This window comes from Canis lupus, chromosome 35 (genome assembly GCF_048164855.1).
Source record: "Canis lupus baileyi chromosome 35, mCanLup2.hap1, whole genome shotgun sequence".
Lineage (NCBI taxonomy): Eukaryota > Metazoa > Chordata > Mammalia > Carnivora > Canidae > Canis > Canis lupus.
Window position 1 is genome coordinate 24,950,340 of NC_132872.1, and position 21,208 is coordinate 24,971,547.

The following is a 21,208-nucleotide window of genomic DNA, read 5'->3' on the forward strand; positions in this document are numbered from 1 at the left end:
CACACACACAGCAAAAAAAAATATTTTTTTATATTCCCTTTGAATAGTCCACCTCTTTCAATTAAGAAGGGAAAATATTTTTTTCTACCTATTTAATTACATTATAATAAACAAATATTATGAACAAAGGTGCTTTTTTCCCTCCAGGAATTTTAATATTATTTTTTCATTGGCACTACCTAATTGGAAAATACAAGTTTTTTTATCTTCTCAAGAGCATAAAAATTTTTAAATGTTGTACCTGTGGAAGCCATGCATCAATGCCAATCATCCTCCTACCCATCCTACTACTAATATATTGGCATAAATGACTGATAATTCTCATGCACAGAAAGTACTATTAGTTATTGAAGGTCACCATGACTAGATGAGAATATATTCCACTTAGCCTTCGGGAAAGAGATTCCCATTTCTGATCTAAACAGTTGAGTTCCACTGTTTTTCATTTCCTCTTGTAATTGTTGGCAAGTGTACATGAAAGCCTACATGTGTACATGTGTAATGCATGTGTGTGCATTGAGCAAGGAGGAGGGAAAAAAGAAAAAGAGAGTCAGACATCTGTTCCATAGGTTTTTAGTAAATGATAGCCATAAAGGACAAATGGATGGATGGATAGATGGATGCATAGTTGCATGCATGGATGGAGACTGATTTTAATCAAAAGTCAGCACCTCTGAGGTGAAGTGAGACCTAAGCCACTTCCTATTTTGAGTCTATTACATATTTTAAAAAAGAAAGAAATGCCAAATGTAAGTCTATCAATCCCTGCTAAATTTTAAACCCTTGTATTTAACAAAGAATTCTGAATTTCTGCAAAAAGTAAGATGATGAAATGTCATTGGGTTATTTATAAGATAATTAGAAGATTTACTGAAAAACTAATTTATTTATTTATTTTTATTATTTATTTATGATAGTCATACAGAGAGAGAGAGAGAGGCAGAGACACAGGCAGAGGGAGAAGCAGGCTCCATGCACCGGGAGCCTGACGTGGGACTCGATCCCGGGTCTCCAGGATCGCGCCCTGGGCCAAAGGTAGGCGCCAAACCGCTGCGCCACCCAGGGATCCCTGAAAAACTAATTTATAGCACACTCTAAATGGCACAGTACAGTAATGGCACAAATTAACAATCAACCATATGATAAGCCTGTACTTCTGTCTATCTTATCAGAGTACATCAGCACTTGAAAACAAATCTCAGGTAAATTTGAGGTCACTGAGAATCAATATAAGTTTTCCAGTGCTAATAAGTGGGTTGGGACATAAACATTCTGGCATCACTAGGGCAGTAACCACCTGGAGTAATTGAAAGTCGGTTCTGTGTGTTTTAAAACTCAACTGGAGAAGTATTCATTAGAATTGATTATGTTTAAAAAGAAATCAGCAGTATTTTAAGTTATGATTTACCAAGAAGTCACTGGTAGGCCAGAGTTGATTGCTTGAGAAGGGACTTGGCCAGAGTTGATTGCTTGAGAAGGGACTCTGCTCTTGAAAGTTTTTATTCCTCAAGTCCTTGGGCTGTCAGAGTAGTATCATGACAAAGTTTTTCCCATTTGCATGGTTAAATATACCCCCAAGGGGAAATTTCCTTAGCAAATAACATTTATAGTCAAGGGAATTAAAGAAACTTGATTAAATGAAAGAACGAACAGTTTTTAGGTCAAGACTTAATATTCACTTGATTTAAAAGTACAAGGACAATATTTATCACTGTAAATAGCATCCCATAGCATCCTGCACATGTATTTCTCTCAATGGAGCTGTGAAATAAGTGGCTTATAAAAATGAAACAAAAGCTAACAGTCAATGAGTCAGTGAATGGAAGTAGTCAGGCAATGATCATTACCTCTTTTCTCCTGCTGAATCCCAAACACTCTCTTCTTCTATTCATTCTCATTCATCAGGTTTATGGAATGTCTGCTCAGAGCAAGGTATTGTGCTAGCCTTCATACAAAATCTCAAAAAGCAAGAAAGATGTTTGAGATATCAAGACAGAGGGCAAGGTAGAGTGACTGGCACATAGTGGTCTCTCAATAAATGGCAGCAATTCTTTTCCTTTCTTCTCATTCCCTGGATCTTCTTTATATAAGTGGCATACTTGAGATGTGAAACTTAAATCAGAGGATTGAGAATATATTTGATAAAAGACTTACATTTATGTCAATATAAAAAAATAAAGAACTTACAGATTCAAAAGTTGGCAATAAATGAAAAAAATTTAAAACATGGTATGACAGGATTTTAAGTGATCCTTTCAATGTGGTTTCTATTAATGTTATTATTGTTGCTTTAATGTTTATAGTGCCATAAATAATTAGAGAGGAAGACAGAAGGAAGGAAGGAAGGAAGGAAGGAAGGAAGGAAGGAAGGAAGGAAGGAAGGAAGGAAGGAAAGAGGAGGAAAGGAGAGAGAAAATTGTACAAAGCAAAAATACTTGAGAGTTCTGTAATAGAAAAGACACCATATTCTGGCCTGAGCTCTGCCCTACCTGGGTATCCCTGAACAGAATATTACACAATGTGGCTTTCATTTATATGAACTATAAGATTAGGGAAGCTAACCAGATTTTGCCCCATCATCCCATAGTACAAGCCCAATGAACTAGGTGGCAGATAAGAGAGATAAAAAGTTCTATGCCGCTGTGTGATAGTGTTTATACCCTAAGTTCAAATCCTACTACAAGACACTGAATATGATTTCTACCAGAGTGTGCTAAAGTCAGTCTACAATTCAAACCCTGGTGCCACTATTTATTAGCTCTGTGATATTAGACAGGTTACTTAATCTCTCTGTTCCTCAGTCACCTATCCTACAAGGTCATTATGTAAATCAACTCTGATCCACATAATAAATGTAAAGCATATATTGCATGGCACTCATTAAACATTAAATATGTCATCTATTGTTGTTATTATTACAACAAAGAGTAATACAAACAAAACCAGCAGAGGATAGAAGGGATTAACTTGTATTATAGAAGCAGTACATGATGAAAATACTTAGGTATGTAGTTGGTCATTAGAAGGCTGATGATCAGTAAGCTCAATGACACAGCAGTCTGATGCGGTTACCTAAAAATGCTAAGAAAATGCAAAAGACTTTACACAAAGTCTCTAAAGGGAAAGATAATCCTGATATACTGAAGTAATTTGTTCATTCCGAGCACCAAACTTGTAGAAACAGAGTATGAAAAGACTCAAATGATAAAAATAGGAACAGTTTAAGATTCAGGACAAATGCTGTCCTTTAAAAAGCTGTCATGCCAACGCAATGTATTTATTCAATATGACTCCCCGGAAAGACCAGGAGTAGTCAGTAGAAGTTAGAGGAAGCCAGTTTTCAGTTTGGAATGGAATGGACTTGTTGGAAAAGTAAAAAATCCCTGAAACTATTTAGTGCTGACTAATGACAACTGGATGTGCAAGCACTAACTCCTGGAAAGAAAGTTGAAGTTCTCACTCAAGAGAGAATTCAGTCTAAGGGTGAACATAAGGCTTCTGACATCCCTTCCAACCTGTATTCCATGATGTAAATGCCTAATGACATAAGTTGTAATAGCATTTCTCATGTACAGAATGACCATCTGGTAAGCATGCAAGACAATGGTGTTAAATGATAGCACAGAATTAATATTAAAAGTTCAGATCTTACCATTACATTTTTGGCTGGAGTTGTCAACCCATGGCCAATCTTAGTGGCTTAAGTTGATTACCAGCCATATACAGGTCTTCAATTTAAAAGAAATACAACAAAAATATTGTAATTTTTCACCCATAAAATAGAAAACTAGCTCATTAATGCTCCAAATTATTTCTGTACTTAGGATAAACCTAAGTAAATTATTCTATTCTAATACTAATTGTAATTTCAGACATGTTCTCAGAGTTCTAATGATACTGTTTAATTAAACTATTTTTTTATTTTTCACATTTCCCAAAAGAGATATGCAGACCTGTAAAACATAGTTGGCTGGGTCACCAATTATTTTTGACCTCAGGACAAGTCCTTTAACCTCTCTGAGCTCCAATTATGTCATCTATTTAAAAAGGAGGAACAAGGGATAGCATTAAGTAGAGTAGGTATCGGGCAGCCCCGGTGGTGCAGCGGTTTAGCGCGGCCTGCAGCCTGGGGTGTGATCCTGGAGACCTGGGATCGAGTCCCACATCGGGCTTCCTGCAGGGAGCCTGCTTCTCCCTCTGCCTGTGTCTCTGCCTCTCTCTTTGCTCTCTCTGAATGAATAAATAAATAAATCTTTAAAAAAAAAAAAGGTAGAGTAGGTATTGTCTAAGGCCTTTTACACTCTAAAATCTGCTTTTATGAAAAAATTATCCTTCAAAATAAAACTCAAAGCACATTTCTTATTTCTTAATTTGTTCATCATTTTTCCCAGTGAAGATGTCTTTAGCCATAATACTGGGAATTGAAGCATTATTCTATAACACTACCAGTAACTGCTCTATGACACAGTTTTATTCTGTCCTTTTGGGGTTTGGAAGAAGTTACTTGACTGAAGGAGGGGATTTTACAGTTAGTAGCCATCTTCATATCAAGCAATAATTAACTGTAAATAATGGACAAAGCAGCACTGGGGACAGGAAGGGAGATTATAAAATGTCTCTTATAAATATCTTAGAATGAATCATTTACTCTAACTTTACTTCCTAAATGCTTTATTTCTTCAGACCTTCTAGACCCATTTCCATAAGTTTATTTGATTAAAAGTTTATACTCATGGGTTGCTATATTTACAGTGATAAAAGAAAACGCATAGAATCAACCTACCCATCTGTTTTTCACCCTTAGCCAACTATTCCAATGACAATCCTAAACTATACCAATGATTTCCAACTAATAAAAACTGTTCAACTGTACTTTGAACCCACAGGTCTTTCTCTATAAATATTTAGCCTGAAATCAAGCTCCACAATTATATTCTGTTGAACTACTTTCTTTAAAAATGCACTACTTAAAAAAAAAAACATGGGGTACAAACTATTTGACAAGGTCCCTTTAAAGAGAAACTGGACAAAGCACTAAGAACAATCTGTACTGGCAAGGGACAAAAAAGATGACCTAATAGGTCTTTTCTGTCTCTAATTTCTATGATTCGAGGATTTTTTTACTCCTGCAGTAATACTTGTGAGTTTAACAGTTTCTCAAAACTATTATTAGTTACCAAGGAAACACAAAATGTTTGCAGAAATAAATAAGCAAATGGACTGGACCTAAATAGCAGGGTTTTCCAGCTTCCCATTTAATAATCTTATGGTGGCGTCATATTATCAATTCTTCAGTCTCTCCAAGTCATTCTGCTCACCTACTGGCATGCTCACTGGAGTCCCATAGCCAACTCATAGCATCCCATGTAAACCAAGAACAAGAGGTTCCTGGATCAACAGAAGTGTCTCTATTAAACGTAGACTTTGATGCTTCACTTGTTGGGGAACAAAAACTATAGCATGGTCCGTGGGACAGCAGGCAGTGGGTTGGCTTTGTGACCACCATTTCTAGGGACAATATGCTAATATATGCTTTTAAATGACCCACTGTCTACAGAAAAGCATTGAACGTGATAAAATATATAAAGACAGTACATACTTGGCCCATAGTATGTACTGGGAAAACATAGGGAAAACAAAGTGTTTTATAAATGTTTATGAAAAGACTAAAAGGGAACATAGTATGGTTTGGCCCTTGAACAGTGTAGGGATTAGGGGCACCATATCCTGTGCAGTCAAAAACCTGCATATAAATTTGCCTCCCCAAAACTTAACTACTAATAACCTACCACTGACCAGAAGCCCTACTAATAACATTAATAATTAACATATTTTGTATATGCATTACATATGTATTATATTCTGATAACAAAGTATGCTAAAGAAAAACATTAATTGGACAGCCCGGGTCGCTCAGCAGTTTAGCGCCTGCCATCGGTCCAGGGCGTGATCCTGGAGACCAGGGATCAAGTCCCACATCGGGCTCCCTGCATGGAGCCTGCTTCTCCCTCTGCCTGTGTCTCTACCTCTCTTTCTCTCTGTGTGTGTGTGTGTGTGTGTGTGTGTGTGTCTCAGGAGTAAATAAATAAAATCTTTAAAAAAAGAAAAAAAATTAATAAAATAAGGAAAATACATTTACAGTACTGCACTGTAAAAGGTCTGCATAAAAGTGGACCCATGCAGTCCCAACCTGTTTAAGGGTCAACTGTATATTGAATTAATAGTTGGCAGTATTCATGTGGTAGGACTAGATGTAAAATGTCTTTTCTACTTTTCCACATTTTCCAAATGATCATGGGCACCGAACTATTCTAAAATTGATTTTTAAAGCCACAAAAAGTCGTGTTAATAACAGGCTTCCTATTCTCTAGTGTTACGGCTGTATTACCACTGACACAGTTGCTGTAAACAGCCTGAGTTTGCTGTCAAGGGTATTCGTCCCTTTTCTAAAATCTAAGTCAGCTTAGGTATGTGTAGGAATAGTTGAAGGGCTTCTGGAAACTTCAAGGACTACAGAGGACAGGAGATTTGGGTTGCAGCAAGAGGGTCTCTGTGTAAATCTGTGTTACTCTAAGCCCATTAACTGTTGGTGAAAGGCTCTGGGTGCACAATGCATGTGTTATGCTGCCCGGAGACGTGGCAGATTTTGGGCGGGCACTTACGCACATGCAGACTAGGAAGAAGACACGTGGGCAACAGAAAGAAGAGTGAAAGGAACAGGTTACAAAACTGATCGTTCAGGGTGCCTGGCTAGCTCAGTGGGTAGAATGTGGGCCTCTTGATCTCAGGGATGTGATTTCAAGCCCCGTGTCGGGCATGGAGCCTACTTAAAAAATAAAATAAAATGCTATTAAAAAGAAAAAAAAGGAAACTGTTCTTGGCCTGGAGAGAAGGTACTTTTGCCCTCAGACTTCCCTTTTGGCTCCACATTCTCCAGCTGCCCACCTGTGATGCTCAGTCCCTTCCTCTTCAGCTGTGCAGCAGCAGACGAGAGATGAGCCCTGGACACAGGGCAGGCTAGCACAAGGCTCACAAAGTTGCTTTGCAAGGAACCTGCCAGTGAGATATTAGTGTTAAAGTGTTCCCTGAGGTGGAATACTTTAATGCCAAAGACTCACACCCTGGCCAATCCAACAGCAGCCTGATGTAGTGCAAGACTGCCGAACTGCCTTTCCCCGTGCCATCCTGGATTTGTCTCCACTATGCTCAGCTTCTCGTATAGGACTATGCCTGTGATAAGAATTGTTTTCCTTTGCGTGTTATACTGTTTTCACATACACTATTTTATAGAGGCAAAGGAGCAAACATATCACATTCAAAGTTAGTGTTACTATCCCATAAATTCCAGCAGAGCTTGCAGGGGGCAGTGCACACGACCCTGATGAAAAGAAGCAGTAGTGAAAACTGTGGGCAACTATAAGAAAGGTGCAGTTAATTATGAATAGTGCTTTTCTTGTACTTATTTGGACGACTAAAGACTTTGCCAGTCACAAGAAGAAACAAAGGCAGGGAGACAGGACATGAAAGAAATAGTCACTTCACAAAGAGAAACCAGCTGTGACATGCTTAGTAACATGTTAATGGTATTTTTAAACAGTTATATAACAACATTGTGTACATTGCTAATAACATCGGTTACTGTGGTCACTGCATCGAATTCCCAGAATTAGCTTGAGCCATAGGAAATTGCTGATATTCAACTGTTTTTGACTAATAAAAGTGATTCGTATAATTCAATTAAATTGATATGTCCTGGTTTCTACCCTTGTTGTCTATAAACCCTTCTTCCTCATTAGAAAGCAATTAGATTGGAAGATAAATTTCTTTGTACCATTTCCAAATAACAAAGCTACTACTGATTTAGATCATAAATTCAAATTACTTATTCTAGAAAGGTTTTAAATTTGTAGTTATACTTATTTGTAGGAAATTTTGGATTATTAAATGAGAAGGGACACATTGCAGTTGGACAATAAAATTTTCAGTAAAAAAGGAAGTAAAATTTTCTCAGCCAAGACTGAAGCACAGAAGTCATAACTCTATTCTTTTAATAAATATATGTCAGAAGCCAAGAAAACAAAAATTACATCTCAACGAGAATGTTCATAGGAAGGGGGAAGGAAATAAAAGTCTACTTGTTGACTCATGTGGCCAGTAGAACTTAATACCAATGGCTGGCTGGAGTTTCCAATACAAGATTCAGAGTGTTCTTGAGTCGGATAAAGATTCCCCTGGCTCAAGAACCTTGACTTTCATCGGTCAGAAAATTGTCATAATATCTAATTTTATTAGACCAAAACATGTTGCCAATACCCTCAAAAAAGTTGTCTTGGTCAATATACAAATCCATGATGTCTCCAATGTAAATGACTTCTCTATGGTCATTTATTTAGTGCATAATTCAGGTGGCTCTGGCGGGTGGTCAGCAAAGGTCAGTCTTGATTTTCCTGCTTTAACATTCAGTCTGGAAAATAAAGATAGAAACTTCTCAACTAAATCCAAGCACTTCTTTACTAACACTTCTGAGAGATTCTGAGAAAATCATTAAGAGAAGACTAAGGCTGTATATACACTCTGGGTCAAATCACTATATTTGTTACTTTATTAGCAGTATGACCTTGGTGAAGCCCTTTACCCTTCCAAATGAGTTTCTTCATCTGAAAAGTGTGACTAATACCACCTTACAATGGTATTAGTCAATGATGTAGTACTTGTAGAACATTAAGCACAGTGACTAGCATGAACTAAAAGCTCAACAAATGTTATTATTGGTTTCTGAAGAATGGTATATACCATGATCTCAGTCTGAATGCTGAGTCATAGCTGGGCTGGAGATCACTGTTCAGGGATTAACACAGCACCAGGCAAGGCACACAAGGAGGAGGAGTGTAATTCTCTTTTCTCTTGCTTCATAACCCCAGACAAGTGTTATATCCACTTAACTTCTCTGTTCTTCAGCTACTGCAGCTAAAGAAAAGGAGGAAATAATGCTGACATATTTAACAGTGGAAGTGGGAAGTCAAAAATACAGAAGTAAACACAAAGCATAAGTACAAAAATGTGGGAAAGAAATAAAAGCTAATGTCCAATATTAGGACACCTCTGTACCTATCAGTGGGGAAAAAAAGGCAAAAACAGTTACAAAAATGATGGCTTTAGGTAAAGATACTTTGTTACCAGTTTGAAATTGAGATACAGGTATTTCTGCAACTTTTACAACAATCCTTTTATTTCATTTGTAAGGAATCAATGCAACTTTCACAACAATCATTTTATTTCATTTGTAATGAATCAAATATAGCATAAAAGTCTCAAAGACATGTTTAATAAGTACAGGGCAAAGCACAGAAGACTAAAAAGATTCAAATATACTTCACAGCTACAAGGTAAAATAACAAAACTAACAAACCAGTATCTAAAATGTTAATATGACAGTGCAAATTAAATATTAAATTTTAAGCTCAGTTGAAGGGTATGGCATTAGCTTCTCAAAACACTATATATAAAAAGCACAAGTTTAGCAGGCTTCTCAGTAGAGGATGATCTGGAAGGACTGTCAAAGTGAGCCTACAGTTTAGCAAAGAGGATAACACGTTTATGTGCCCCATATCCTTTTTTCACCATTTTCACTAACTATATATTCTCTGCTACCAGCCTTTCTGTACTCCACACTAAGGAAAAGAAACAAACTATTTTCATTATTCCTGTTTGACAACGCATATGAAAACAATAATTCTATAAACATATAGATATATCATAATTGGAAGCAATCTTATTTTAATGTTTATTTAAAAAGAGTTAAATAGACCTAAGTCATTAGAACCACTCAATTCATTTGAAAGCTTGCAAATAAGGCAGCCACGTCTCTAATTAACTTAGCAGATTCATCTAGTTGGCTAGGACTTCAGAGATTACTTCTCTCATTGATGTGCAAAATAATTAGATGGCTAATTTTTACTTCCCAGTAAAAGAATTTATGAAAGTGAATCTGCTCCATACTAGATGGTAACAGGCTTAATTCAGTCATATTTGATCAGTTTCTTTTTTCTTCTCATGTCTTTGCTGGTAGAAGAGAACACGTGGATTAAAACTGGTCCTGAAGTTCTATTTTTATACTCTGTCTTGAAAGTACAGCAAAATACATTTATTTTTTTTTAATAAATACTTCCTTTGCCAAATAAACATTAGTTTGAACTACTTTTGTTAAAACACAGACATGCAGAAATGAGGAACTAGGAGGTTCTTTCAAGAAAAACACTGAAAAACGTAAGATTTCATCTGGCCTTCCCATCATCACTTTTAGAATTGTTTGGTAGTTACATCATCAGGAAATAAAATACTATCCTCTGAGGACCCCTACTCCTTACAAAAAGGAAAGAGAGGGTTTGAAGTCTAAATCACTCCCGGGATGTCTACAAAGGGGAAAAAAAAAAAAAAAGCAAAAAACAAAACAAAACAAAAAACCCCACCAAACAAACAAACAAAAAGGCTTCTGGTTCCCTCTCCCGCCTCCCCCCATGCAACCAAAAAAAAAAAAAAAAAAAACCCCAAAAAACAAAAAAACTAAACAAAACAAACTCCTCCAAATGTAACAAAAATGTATTTACAGAAGTTTAATGAAGAATAACAGGATGTGCACTTAGGAATCTGGAGCAATCACAGGAGCTTTAAAGCCCCGGAGGGAGAAGAGCTGCGAAGGGATCGAGGCCGCCCGGCGCGGACCGGGTCAGGCGGGGGGGCGGGGGCGGGGGCGGGGGCGGGGGGGGGGGCCGGGCCCGACGGCCGGTTCACACGGGCGCTGCTCCTGCCGCCGCCGCCGCCGCCGCCGCCGCTCCTGCCGCTGTCACCGCGCCCCGCCGCCCGCGCCGCACACGCGGAGCGCCTTATAAGGCAGCGCGTGACGTAACGCCCTTAGGCCGGGCGCGCTCGGCGCCCCGCTCGCATTGTTTGGGCGACTCCCGGAGCGCGCGCAGCCCTCTCGCGGCGCCGCCAGACGCGGCCCCCGCCCGCCCCGGCCCCCGGCCCCCCGCCCCGGCCCCGGCCCCGGCCCCGGCGCAGGCAGCTCAGGTAAGCGCGGCCGAGCCGCCGCCCCCCGGCCAGGCGGCCCTCGTGGCTCTGGAGGGAGCAGCATCCCGAGCCGCACGCAGGTCTCGGCAGGCGGTCCAGTGCGCGCCAGCTCCAAGACCCTTCTCGACTCACACAACTCTTAGGAAGTTTACTCGCACGGAGAAGCAGATGTGGGATCGGACGCTTACGCGATCAGTGCCGGGGGACGACTCTGACCCGCCCCCGGGCGAGCCACCGCGGGGCTCTGCGGGCGTCGAGGACGGGGGGGGGGGGGGGGGGACCACCGCAGCGCGGCCGCCCCACGCCCTCGGGCGCACGGGAGCGGGGAGCGGAGGCCGAACCCTGCCGCGCACCTGGCAGGGGTGTCCCGGGTTGCACCCCCGCCCCTTGGTGAATCTTCATATAAAAGGCTAGAAAAATCCCCGTGAGAAATACATCTTGTAAGCAGGATGACTCTAACTTAAACAGTTAAACACTTTGTAAGCTTCAAAAAAAAAAAAAAATCTTACAGACTCTGATCTGTCTTAAAAGCATTTGTCAATTTGTACATGGAGGGAACTCTCATAATTTTGAGTTCCAACTTCTTCAAATCTAGTCAATGCATAAATGACAAACTGCGCTGAAAATTAAAGATAACGCTAGTTTCCCTAGAGTAATATTTTGGAAATAGTTTGTTACGTAGAAATACTAATTTAAAAAAGTAAAGTCTGTAGAAGAATTTTGCTAATCAATGACATGTTGAACTTTAAAGTTACATCTAAACCCTGAACAGGCTATTGCTATAAATGAACCCTTACCATAGGATAATGGAACACCTGAATGAAAATCTGCACATTTTACTTTACTCTTCAGAATAAAAACTAGAAGAGTTAAGAAAATATGCTACGTCTCATTTAAAACATTGATATAGGAGATGAAAAAAATCATTTATCATTCAAACTTAATTTGGCCTGAACATACACTGTAAAATAAAACTTAAGAAATGTATGACTGAATTATTTCCCTTTTTAAATATCCTCTGTATTTTATGTATCATTTGAAACGGCATTTTTATATGCCCCAAACTCAAGATTTATCTGTGTTTCAAGTAATTCCTGTGGTTGAGTATTTTAAAGCATATAATATTGGTGCCTACTACTTTTGCTTCACAGTTTTGTTTTGTTTGCTAATTTTGTTTGGACCAATGCAAGATTTTGGTTTTAGTATTTTAAAAGAAAAATTATATGTTATTTGGTCTGAAGATAGGCTATATAAACTGCAGGTTAGTATAGAAAAGTAGGATTTCCCCAAAACTATTATTTCAAATCTAGGGAAGCCTACCATAATGAGAAGAAAGAGGGGCCAACACCCAGGTCACTGTGAAGTACGAAATATGCAATAGAAAAGTTGTTTATTTGATACAGTCTGTAATTGGAAACCGAAAAATTCTCGCTTTGGTAAAAAGGTATTCCACTCTTTTGGATCTGATAGAGGAGGAGGGAAACAGAAACCATCAATTATTGTTTCAGCTATACCCAGAGTGCCATCTGTACCATAAACTATAGCTCAACTGTTGAAAATCATAACCTTTATTAAATCTCTAACAGCTGTGTTTCCCAGGGTCTGCATTTTATTTTTTTTATAGGCAAGCATCATTTTTTTTTAAATCTTTATATGACACATTTCAATATTCCACACTTTTTCCCAATTATTAACTATAAACCATGGTTCAAATAACAAATCACCCATTAAGACCCTTTTAAAACTGAAAGTTGAATAAGATTTATTGTGGATACATTATCACACAGTGGGTTCTCTGAGCATTTCTTAGTCCTTGGGACAATCTATATGATGGAAAAAATGTTTTAGATAGAGTGAATGTAAGTTTTTACACTTCCAAATAAAGCACACATTAATTTTACCTTAATAAATTCATTTGTCCTTTTATGGCAATTAAATGTGAAGCACTGATATTTTTGTGATATTTTCCTAATGCTGTGATGGAGTCTGCAGAAAGAGCCAATATGAAAACACAGATCAAGCTTTGACTTTTTAAATTTTCAAGTCTAGTTGCAATTCCCATAAATTTGCCTTCTCAAAAGGCTCTGAATTTTGTTTTAAGGTTCTTTGCTGCCTCTTCCCCTCCCCCCCCCAAGAAGTGACTTTGGTAATAAATGGATTTTAGAGTAAAAAAGTAAAAACGGAGGTCCAAGAATAAAATTTCATTTTCTTCTTAGGTCATGTTCTGTCTATATCTAATGTTTCAGAGCAAAGTGAATGCTTTTACGAGGTGAACAGAGGAAAAAAAAATACAGCCTCCTCTTTAAGGGGAAAAGGAAGGGGGGCAGGAAGAGAACTATTTATAAAAGACTGGATATTGTGGCATAATAACCAAAAAATGTAAAACAATATTGGTCTCAACCTGCTTCACGTACTGAAATCTGTTGTTCACATAGCCAGGCATTATCTTTGAAAAATCTAAGACATCTTACCTTATCATTAATTTTCAATCATTTTTAAAGTTTATTTAATTTGTCTTTGACTATGAATGTAGCTTCACTGTAATCTGATTGGTTAGTCTGTAAATTATGTTTTCTTTTTTTTTTTTTTTTTTTTTTAATTTTTTTTTTTTTTTTTTTATTTATGATAGTCACAGAGAGAGAGAGAGAGAGGCAGAGACATAGGCAGAGGGAGAAGCAGACTCCATGCACCGGGAGCCCGATGTGGGATTCGATCCTGGGTCTCCAGGATCGTGCCCTGGGCCAAAGGCAGGCGCCAAACTGCTGCGCCACCCAGGGATCCCTGTAAATTATGTTTTCAATGAGGATTTAAAGATGAAGAGACATTGCATAAGCAGCCGGCATCACACACTTTAAAAGAAACATTTCTCTGGCTGCTTCTGCCATCACTACGGTATTTGTGGGCCCACCAATTCAATCACTTATGTTTAATATGTGCTGGTCAGTTTCTACTTTGAATGTTAGGTGCACTAAATCCTAGCGGATCATCCCAACACTGTTGTAAGCCCTCCTACATCCTTCTTCTTCTTCAAAATGAGAGTTGCAATGATCTCTCCCCTGGCTTTCTTCTGTACTAACATTACCTGTAATTAGGAAAGCTGGGCAAAACAAAAGTAGAGAGGCTCTCCAAGGAAAGTCCCTTGGTTCTTTTTCAGATATGGGAAAAGCATTCCCTTTTCATGCTTGTTCTCTCAGATGCTTTAGCAGATTAAGATAGGACAGGGGCAGTTTTAATTCTGAGCTCCAAAACAGTTAGCATTAGCAGTGTTCTTTTTCCAGCCTGACCATCCTCACATTCTTATCCTTATTGGTTCCAAAATCAGATTAACTCTTAAAGATACAAGTACTATTTTTAAATGACAAACTTGAGGAATGGTGTGTGGGGGGAGGGGGAGTTGGTGGGTGGTTGGGGATAGAAAGTATGTAAAGAAGTGTGTATGTAAGTGTACCATTAGGGCAGGTAAATGTAGCCAAACCTACACCCAACTTCTTGTTTTTGTTTATAACTACTGATTCTAGCCTAACGGACAGTTTTATCAGTAAAAGAACATAAACACTCAACTCCACAAATTTAAGTTTGAGAAGAAACTTGCTAAGTTTTTCTATATGGACAATGAAATGCCCTAGGCCCCAGAGAGTGTACACAGACTCTCTCTGTCTCTCTCTTCTCTCTCTCTCTCTCTGGCAAGGAATGTCCACAGAGCTTTATAGCTAGAAGAAGCTGTTTGGCCATCTGATCCAAATGCCTCACCTTACAGAAGAAACTGATGTTCACAGTGTGACTTGGCTCAGGGACAGAGTTACTCAGAGACAGAGCCAGGGCCCCCTGCATTCTTGGGCTATAGCCTTTGCTTTCTCCTTAAATTAGTGCTAGGAAGAGATGAGGGCACAATCCCCAGAAGAAGCCTTGGCACTAAAGGTGTTAATTTGGATATAAAACCCATTAAAAAAAGAAAGAGGAAAGGTTCAAAGTTCTTGTTAATAAGCATAAGCAGTAAGAAGGCCAGTGGAATGGAGGGAGGTGAAAGCCAATAAAATCCAACCAGGCTATTACAATGGAAGGGGTGATAAAAGGAAGACAAAGAAAACAAATAATAACTGTACTTAAAGGTCCTCGGGTGGCAAAGCTCACTCTGCTTGGAAGCTAAGTGGTTCCCCAGGAAGAATATATGCTCTATGTCAAAGACATTAACTTGATAACTGACCTCTTCTCAGCATCTTCCAACTAAGCATTCTGCACTCTCCAGCCTTCCCCAGCTAGCAGATTCCCTTTTAAAACTCAGTTACTCAATGCCTTTAAAACAACCTCCTCAAAAACTGCAAAGGAAATAATGAAGGCTATAAGCTCCTGGTGATACTTAATCCTGCTTTACTTTCCTTTACACAATGCATTGCTACATGACATTAAATTACATATTAACTGCTTCTTTGTTTATCGTCTGTCTCTAGGACTATAAACTCCTTGAGGGTCAATTTTGCAAGCAACTTCATTCCTAACACCTGGCAAAGTACCTTATTATAGTTAGTAGGTGTGTCACTGGGACAAGTAGGGTGTTGGATAAATGCACAAACAAATAAATTACAACCTCGAAGCTCCTTATTTGCTAAGGAAAGTGGGCTAGGAAGGGCCTCTTTGTCAAGATTCTGTTCAGTAGCCCAAAACATATCTCTGCCACTGTCTGAAGTAACCACACAGAACTGACTACAAACACAAAAATCCGGAAGCTCAGGCTCAAATGAAGTCAACGTAGCAAAATCTACTTTGTACTATATCCTATGCGTTGTATAGGTAGACTAAGTCAGATGCTTCTCTGCTCTCTGCCTACTCTGCCTGCCTCACTTTAACTTCCTCCCCCAAATAATGAGAATAAAGGTGGTGAAAGAGTACCATGTGAATGGCTGTGGGGCATGGAGTGGATAGGAAGCAAGATATGGATGAGCAGATTGTAGTGGTTTTTGTCTTTAAGGAAGGGTAGGTTTGTTCCTCTGTCTTCCCTAATCTCTGTGCCTCAGTGGAAAGCCTAGAAGATGCAGTCATTGGCCCAAAAAGCTTGTCCTTGCCATAACTAAAAACCAGGAAATTACCTCTTCCTAAGCATACACTTTGATTCTGAAGTTTCTGTGGGTAGTTCAGTGCATCTGCCAGGTTTTACAGAAAAGGAGTAACTTTTCTATAGTTTCAGTTAGGTAATTTCCATGTCAACCTTTGAAGCCAGCCTAGGGCTTGTAACTCTTCCTCAGCAGCAAACGTTTACTGAGTATCTTTCAGGTATTGTGCTAATAAGCACAAGGTAGGACAACAGGCCCAGCAACTAAGTTCTCCACACACCATACCATGTCACTAACCCAGGTATACCTACTAACACTGACGGGCCCCATGTTTGTGACAATGACTAAGATCACCAGCAGCTCTTGCACAATGGTCCTGTCCCTGCTCTTTTTTTTTTTTTTTTTAATGGGCTGATAAAAGCAACATAGGTAAGACAGGTCAGCTGTACGTAAAAATTAAGTTAAGGTAAACAATGTAGGACTGTTAAAGAAAAACCAAACCCAACCAGAATAGAGTCAGTCCTCAAGCTTACTTGCGTACTTACTAATGATACTAAATTGGCATGGACAACTAGTGTTATCTCAGTTTTAAGACTAAAGACTAGGAATAATGGTTCATAAATCCAAGTTCCACTCTTCTTGTCTCTACCATCTATTCCCTGGGTAAGCCTCCTGTAGCCTTGGCTTCCACAAACCTAAAAAAAAAAAAAAAATGAGACACTGTCATCCACCATAAGCATCTCTAAATACTGGGGAAGGATAGAATAATGAGCAGTAACAACTAAGGGTACTCTGATTAAATAGAACCAAAGACCATATAAAAATATAATACTGATCATATCATTACAGAAAAAATAGCTAAAGAAATTGGGAGGAATGTGTGGAGAAAAGTCCACTTGTAAGCACAGAGAAAAGATGAACAGAACTGTAGTATTTGAGCCTGTGAGAGCTTCACATCATTGCACCAAGGATGGCCTCAAAGATGAGGTCAGCCCTTCAGATGGGTGGCTGAGACAGAAGCAAATCTGCCAGATTCACTGTATCTCATGGCCCACCAGTCTTGGAACAAAAGTTTAAAGGTGAAATAAGTTTTTCTCCCTCTTTTTAAAATTCTTTTTTAAGTGAACCAAAAGAAAAAACAAATCTCTGAGCAGAAATCATAAAAGGAATGTAAAACATTCATCACATTTGGGCTGACAAGACTTAAGTGACTGCTGCTGCTTGTGAAGAAAAGGAAGTGGCTGCTTGCCCTAGGAGTTTGAGAAGAGCCGGAGAAAGTTCCTTCTTGCTAAAGACAAAGGGCCATGTAGTGAGATGCTATGCAAGTCTCTTAGCCTTAGTTTGTTAGTCTGTTAACTGGAAATGGCAGAGGATGTAAATCACTCTGTGGAGTTCTGTGAGAAGTAATCCTTTGCTGCTAAAGGGAAGGTCATCTGTTCTTTAAAAATAATACTGATTCATTTATTATCAAGATAAACATTCATATTATTAAAAGAAATACATTATGTTTGAAGTTGCATATCACCCTTCAGGCTTTCATGCAACTAGATAAATGCGGCTGACAGATCTTTCAGATAAAGGTGAGAACAATTCTGTCAAGTGATTTGGGGTTCCACTCAATTCCCCCAAAATTATGCTTCACAAGATTCTTCTTACAATGCTATAAAATTCATTGGGCTGGATAAAGATGCAAAGAATCACAGTCAAAGTTCAGATTCTCTGGCTGGACTTCCCCCATCTGGACTTTATTTAAATTTGTCTTCAAGAGAATTGCTCATTTCACTAAAGGACTGTCCCTCCTCAGAAGTGACAGGAACAAGAGGAACAAAACTTTATTTCTTTTTCTGCTCTAATAATAATAAACAAATTCTGAGAACTTTAGGTATTATTCAGCCCAAGAGAGAGTTATGCTCCCCTTAAGAAATGGTTCTTCTCACCTCTCAATCATTTGGTCATCAAGGACATACTGAACTCAAACCAATATGGGGGTTACAGAGGTATGAAATCCTTCATGGAACTTAGCGTTCAAGCACAAAACTAATATACCAAAACAAATTAGAAAGTGGAATAAAAGAATATAAAGCATTTGTGTTACAAAACTGTAAGGGCTTTGGGGACTCAGAAAGGGGGAATCAGCCAGACAAGTTAAGGAACAACATTCAAAGGAAAGATGGGAACTGAAATGGAAATGGAAGCTACTGAATGGAACATTCCAAAAAAGATGGCACATTTATTCCTTGGAAATCTACTATGGAAAGGGAATCTGAGGTAAAAAGAGAAGGGTTGAACCAGGATCCAAACACCCAAACTATAATTTTTAAATCCATTATTTGGCTTTCAGAACAACCTGGCCTTATGTAGAAAGGAAGTCATCTTAAATGATTTCAATCCTTAAAATAAATATTAAATATGGCAGTAAGGCAGTTGGCATAGAGCAGGACCCATAGCAAATACTCAGTAAATGGTACCTATTATTTGTCTAGTTATGCTACAAAGATGGTGCTCCATCATCATCTGGGCTATAAATAGGGTTCCACCAGGTTTAGGCAGAAGGGGTTGCCTCAGCACCAAAGAGGAGGTGCTCTGTAGGATGCAGTCTAGAAGAGCTCATGTTCTTTTATACCCAGCCATAATGTGATCAAGCCTTTTGGAGAGAATCCATGTGTCTAGTGCCTAACCTCAGCTGCTCTGAAAAGTAAGGGTATCTTTTATTCTGATTTCCCTGCTAGAAAGGAATCCCTCTTATGAGAAACCCACATGAGCTTTCCAAAGGGTGTTTAGTCACCTGAAATAAGAAGCAAGTTGCTGAGTAGTTAAAGGACCAAAGAGAAAAAGGATTAAAAGCTAGCCTGGAATCTCCCTGTTTTACTTTGAAAGCCCTATCATGCCTGGGAGGCACGCAAATAAAACAAATGGGTCTAAGACCAATCTTACAACATGGGCTAAAGAGCTTATATCACATCCTAGCCATGGACAAAAAAGAATCCCTGTCAGAAACTAGTAGTCTAAGTACTTCTTCCTAGGTGTTCATTTTTTAGTTTCAATGTACTTTCAAACTTTCAATGTACTTAACATTTTAAGTGTCAGACGCTGAAAAGATTTATTTCTTTACTTTTACAGCATAGTTATAACCTTGATCAACAATATTTGGCATAACAACCAAAAATAAATCTGAATTCCATGTAATTCCAATTAAGGTTCCATGTATTTACGAACTGTGGGGTCCTCGATAAGTCACAAAATAATGATGAAACAAAATATACATTTTTAACATACTAATTTGCATACAATGCTATACAAAAAAGAAGGGAGGAAAGGAGTTGGAAGGTTGGTGGGGTTTTTATTCTGTGGAACTGAGATTTGAGCGTCATCAAAGGCTTTGTGAACCTTTGAAATCAAATTGTACATTGCAGCTGAGGTGATAGGCGGATGAGGCAAAGTCCTAGAGATAAGTCAGTAGCACATTTTGGTCCAGCATTCCCTGTCCATCAGATACACAGCTCTTTTGAAAGTGGCTTTTCTGTTGTTTGAAAATTGGGGTCTTCTTTGTTCTTGGCTATGAATGAGTGAACTTTAAAAGTGAAGAATAGTGAAATCAGTATTTTTAAAAACACCCTTTTCAACTACTGCAAATCTGAAATAGTTTGACCTTTCTTAAAATACAAATCACACAATGGAATATTACTCAGCCATTAGAAACGACAAATACCCAACATTTGCTTCAACGTGGATGGAACTGGAGGGTATTATGCTGAGTGAAGTAAGTCAATCGGAGAAGGACAAACATTGTATGTTCTCATTCATTTGGGGAATATAATAGTGAAAGGGAATATAAGGGAAGGGAGAAGAAATGTGTGGGAAATATCAGAAAGGTAGACAGAACATAAAGACTCCTAACTCTGGGAAACGAACTAGGGGTGGTGGAAGGGGAGGAGGGCGGGGGTGGGGGTGAATGGGTGACGGGCACTGAGGGGGGGCACTTGACAGGATGAGCACTGGGTATTATTAAAAATAAATTTATTATAAAAAAATAAAATACAAATCACAAGGTAAGATATGGTCAGGACAGAAATGGATGGATATTCATATAGCACATACACAAGGTATATGACAGCTTTTTTTTTTAATTCTGCCACAAACAGATTCCCCCCAGGGATAAACATAAGTAAATGAATGAAACTTGCTCAGGAACAAAACAAAACAAACAAAAAAAAAGCAGCAGACCCAAAGCAAAGGGAAGCTGAGTATAAAGTCGCTGCTTGCACCCACAGCACATCCGTTGCTAATCGCTGTAACATCTTGATTGCGTTGCCCCTCACTAGATAAAGTTAATATTCTCTAGAACACATTCATCTGAAAAGAACCCAACTAACTTAGAGAAGAGAAAACAGGATCAAACTCTGTGTTCATGCATCTGTCTTCTCAATACTCAGGATGGCAGAAAAGGAAAATGTAACCCAAATGCTCGGAATTGTCAGTCAGGGAAAATTAAACAAGGCTTAGATGACCAAAATAATTTTAATTTCTACAATGCACACAAGGGGACGCAAAACACAGACCACAAGAAAAATGGTCATTTACATTCTAAGGGATTCTAGATTAAAACGCTCCCACCTGTCTATAATTAAACTTTACATGTGGTGCATACTCAAGCTCTCTAAAACATCATGGAGAAGACAGAAACCAGCCATCCTCTAGAACTAGGAAAAGCGGTTAAGGAGAGATGGAGGATGTTCACTGTGGTTCACAATCTGATTGTTTGCTTAGCAGAAAGCCAAGCCAAGCATCAGCCTTCATCCTCCCATTGCCCTGACCTGTGACCACTATTCAGTGCTATTAAATGTTCCGAGCTCCTCTGCACCTTATCTGTTGATTTACTACAGCTAAAATAGAAGGGGTAGGGGTGGAATTCTCTAAGGATCAAATGTTTCACATTTTACACTCTTGTGGCTCCTGTTTTAGCCTGTTTCTCATGCAAATTGTGTGACTTCAGGAGTCACAATAAAATATAAGTCTCTGTTGTTGTGGTTTCTAAATTTCTGAAGTTTTAATTTCCTACTAACAAGTTAGGAAATGTTTGGTTTCCCAAGCAT

The 21,208-nt window shown here is 38.7% G+C and overlaps 2 protein-coding genes and 1 long non-coding RNA gene across 7 annotated transcripts in view; 1 reads left to right on the forward strand and 2 right to left on the reverse strand.

Moving 5' to 3' along the window:
* The window catches only part of COL8A1 (collagen type VIII alpha 1 chain), a 536,056-nt gene that overhangs the window by 309,277 nt on the left and 205,571 nt on the right, over nucleotides 1-21,208 (reverse strand). The window lies entirely within an intron of this gene.
* FILIP1L (filamin A interacting protein 1 like) overlaps nucleotides 1-21,208 on the forward strand; it is a 120,323-nt gene that overhangs the window by 57,575 nt on the left and 41,540 nt on the right. The gene's annotated exons all lie outside the window — the stretch shown is intronic.
* LOC140625152 (uncharacterized) lies at nucleotides 8,046-10,709 on the reverse strand. Its single transcript, XR_012024530.1, has 3 exons — nucleotides 10,608-10,709; nucleotides 8,794-8,967; nucleotides 8,046-8,464 (listed from the first exon to the last, which is right to left on the reverse strand). It is a non-coding gene; the product is annotated as an uncharacterized lncRNA (long non-coding RNA).